This window comes from Protopterus annectens, chromosome 10.part0 (genome assembly GCF_019279795.1).
Source record: "Protopterus annectens isolate FY-2018-M chromosome 10.part0, PAN1.0, whole genome shotgun sequence".
NCBI classification, from domain to species: Eukaryota; Metazoa; Chordata; order Ceratodontiformes; family Protopteridae; genus Protopterus; species Protopterus annectens.
Genome location: NC_056744.1, coordinates 1243523114 through 1243526993, shown reverse-complemented (window position 1 = coordinate 1243526993; position 3880 = coordinate 1243523114). Strand labels below are relative to the sequence as shown.

General features: G+C 45.9%; 1 protein-coding gene across 1 annotated transcript in view; it reads left to right on the top strand.

The window, feature by feature from the left end:
* Positions 1 to 3880, top strand: part of COP1 (COP1 E3 ubiquitin ligase) — a 1660397-nt gene that overhangs the window by 924797 nt on the left and 731720 nt on the right. The gene's annotated exons all lie outside the window — the stretch shown is intronic.

The window sequence follows — 3880 nt, the reverse complement described above, 5'->3', positions numbered from 1 at the left end:
CCACAAATGTGCATTCCTTTATGAAAATTACCCTCCTCAGTGGGTGTAAACAAAAACTGGATGTTCATCGTGCATACAGCTGCAGTAATCACAGATGGGTTTTCAGCCGTCAGGCGGTCCCTCGGTCGGCCGAATTCCAAAGTCTTGGTCCGGCGTCGGTTGTTGTCGCTTACTCTTCTGACGTCAGGAAGGCCAGAGTATATAAGACACAGCCGACGCCATGTTCTTCAGTCTTTTTTGCCGCGCAGTGCCCGAAGCAGAAGCAGTTCGCAAGTGCCGGTCGGCCAGCTCCTGAATTACGAAAATATTTGGAACCGAAGTCTTCATTAAAGCTAAGTACCCCGTTGGGGAATCTTTTCTTGCCTCAGACCGATGTCAGAAAAAGTTAATTGTATTTCTTGTGGGAAGCAAATACCGCATAAGGATTTCCATTCCCTTTGCATACCTTGTTTGGGCCCAGACCACGACGTCTCGGGCTGTCACTTTTGCGCAACTTTCAATAAACGCACTATCAAGCGTCGGGCGGAGTTCGCCCAACACTTTTTTGGTAAAGCTTTTGACTATAAAATGTCGTCGGACACTCCAACTACCGTTTTATCCAAAAAACGCAAGGAAAAGGACCGACATGCGAGGCCCGCGGTCTCCACCGACACCACGCCAAAACAGGCTCCACGTCATCCGGTTCTCAGTGAGACGCCTTTGCAGTCCCTGACTACCGACGACACTCCTTCGGCGGTGTCTTCTGTACCTGAGACCGCTGGGTCATTGGCCCTTTCCCAGACTACAACCGAAGCTCCAGCTTATGCCGAGCCTACTAATGTGGACAGATCTACATCCACCCATGGTGTATTTAGGCCTTCATCCTCTTTTTCTATTAAGGCTTTTACTAAATCCAAAACAGCCAGGCATCAAACTAGGCCTGCTGCACAAGGCCCGTCTCCTGGACCCATGCCTAAGAAGCAGATGCTTAAAATGGCTGAGGATCTAATAACTCTTATCAGAGGTTCTCAGCCCCCTCCTGACAAGAGACCCAGAGTGGAGGAAGAATCCCCCTCTTCTGATCAGGGATCCATTTTATCAGAGCATTCTGATGCTGAGGAACACTCTTATTCCCCCTTTGAGGATTCGGATGCAGAGCAGTCTATTCCTTCTGTATCCCCCCCTAAGGATTTTTCTTTTGGGGAAACCTTGCACACCTTGAGGGAACACTTCCATTGGGAAGGCCAAGACTTTTCAGATTCCAAGAAAAGACTTAGGGAATTTCTTTGGTTACCTCAGCACAGACCTCTGGCTATCGCCCCTGTTTTGGAGGTACTGGATGATGTCTATTCGGAGGCTTGTTTTAATCTGATTCACTGCCTCCTGCACCAGTTAAGCCTGATAGATATTACAGAGTACCCAGTTCTCACCAATTTCTCTACAAAGGCCATAATGCTGACCCTGAAACCATTTCACAAGGCCCTAAAGGAATAAAGGCCTCCACTGCCAAGAATCCACTTCCTGCAGAAAGGGAATCTAGATCTCTAGAAAGGTGGGGTAAGAAGGTTTATACCTCGGCCACCCTAGCCATGAGGGCCTTAAACTGCCAGTTTCATATGATTAAATATCAGCAGTTCCTGTTATCACAATTAAAAAACAAAATGTCTCAACCTGAACAACCAGATTTAAAAGAGTTACAGGATATGATGCATAGTGCAGAACAAGTGGGTAAGCACACTTTACAATGTGGTTATGATGCCCTAGAGGCCTCCAGTAGAGCGGCTGCAACAGGATCAGTCATTCGCAGACATGCCTGGCTTAGAGAACAAAATCTGCCTGATCATGTGAAAGCAAAACTTCTTGATGCACCTTTACAAAAGGATGTTCTTTTGGTACTAATGCTGAGGATATATTACGAAAAATGGAAGAGAAAGCCAAATCTATGCAAACTGTCAAAGCTTTCTTACAGGTCCAGCCACCACGATTTAGCAGGAATTGGCCATCAAAAAACTGGTCCTTTCCAGCCACTGACAAGCCCCAAAGAGGCAGATACAGGCGCGGAAGGGGCAGAGGGCAATCACAAGGGTCATATAGAGGCAGACAATGGCAATCTCCAGCACCAAGAGGTGGTGAAGACAGTTCACAACAATACAGGAAGCAAACTCAATGACTCCCTCATTTCCATGCCAAGCAAGTCTCAACTGGCAGCACCTTTGGGAGGAAACTAGCATTATTTGCAAGCAATTGGCATATTGTCACAACAGACAAATGGATACTGGACATTATAAACAGAGGCTACAAATTTCAATTTCACACTCTTCCAAAAAGGAGAGGCATGCCAAACCTACCACAAAATCAAAGGGTAGAGGCACAACTGCAAATTTCAAAGCTCCTAAACATGAGGGCTATACAAAAGGTACCTACACACTAACAAGGTCAAGGTTTTTATTCAAGACTTTTCCTGGTACCAAGAAAAGGAACCGACTGGAGACCCATTCTGGACTTATCCATACTAAACACATTTCTACTCGTACCAAAATTCAAGATGCTCACACTACAGCAACTTCTTCCCATGCTGGGCAAGGAGTTTTGGCTGGTAACATTGGACCTCAAGGAGGCATACCTGCATGTCCCAATCAGACAAAGCTGCAGAAGATACCTCAGATTTCTTGCAGGTTCAATCCACTATCAATTCTCTGCATTGCCCTTTGGCTTATCTACTGCGCCCAGAGTATTCACCAAGTGCCTGGCATCAGTGATTGCCTATTGCAGACTTCAAGGGATACAAATCTACCCTTATCTGGACGACTGCCTGATCCAAGAGGGAAGCAAACATATACTACTGGAACATCTGGCATATGTGACACGGTTACTGCTTTCTCTGGGATACACCATCAACAAGGAGAAATGAAAGCTAACACCTTCTCAGAAAATAACCTTCCTGGGTGCCAGCTTGGACACAAACACCCAGATGGCATACCTTACGCCAGAAAAACAAGGGCAATTATCTGAGTACTTCAAAATACTAGCAAAAAGTACCAGGCTTACTGCAAGGAAAATCCTGCAGGCTCTGGGATTTATGGCATCTTGCATTCTTCTAATCCCGTGTGCAAAGCTGCATATGAGGAAACTTCAATGGTACCTAAAAAATCTATGGTCTCAACACAGTCACAGCTTGGAAGCAAATATTCCAATAATTCCCTGTCTACAAAAGGAATTCCTATGGTGGGCCCAAGCATGTCAAGTAAACACAGGCCTCCCATTCTGCAAGCCTCAAGCAAACCAAGTCATAACCACAGACGCCTCAGATTACGCCTGGGGCACATGAAGGACAGGTGCATTCAGGGCAGATGGTCCCAAAAGGAAAAGCACCTTCACATCAATCAAAAGAAATGCTGGCAGTTATACATGCAATTACAGCTTTCAAGGACTTTCTGCATCCAGGACAATTGCTCATAAGAACAGACAACACCACAGTAATGTGGTACATAAACAAACAAGGAGGAACTCACTCATACCCCTTGTGCAGACTAGCCATGACTCTTTGGAACTTGGCTCTGGAAAGACAAATTGAACTTCAAGCACAGTACTTGCCAGGGATGGAAAACACTCTGGCAGACACACTGAGCAGAAATATGACAGATCCACACGAATGGAAGCTACATCCGCAGGTGTTTACGGAGATAGTCCAAGCATGGGGGAGGCCAGATATAGATCTTTTTGCCTCCCACAGAAACCATCAATTGAAAAGGTTTTGTTCAAGGACCTCCCATCCAAAGGCCTGGAAAGTGGACGCCCTTTCATTCAGTTGGACAACATGGACAGTTTATGCATTCCCACCTCTACCTCTTCTGCCCAAGGTACTTTTGAAAGCAAGAACAGACAATCCGAGGATGATACT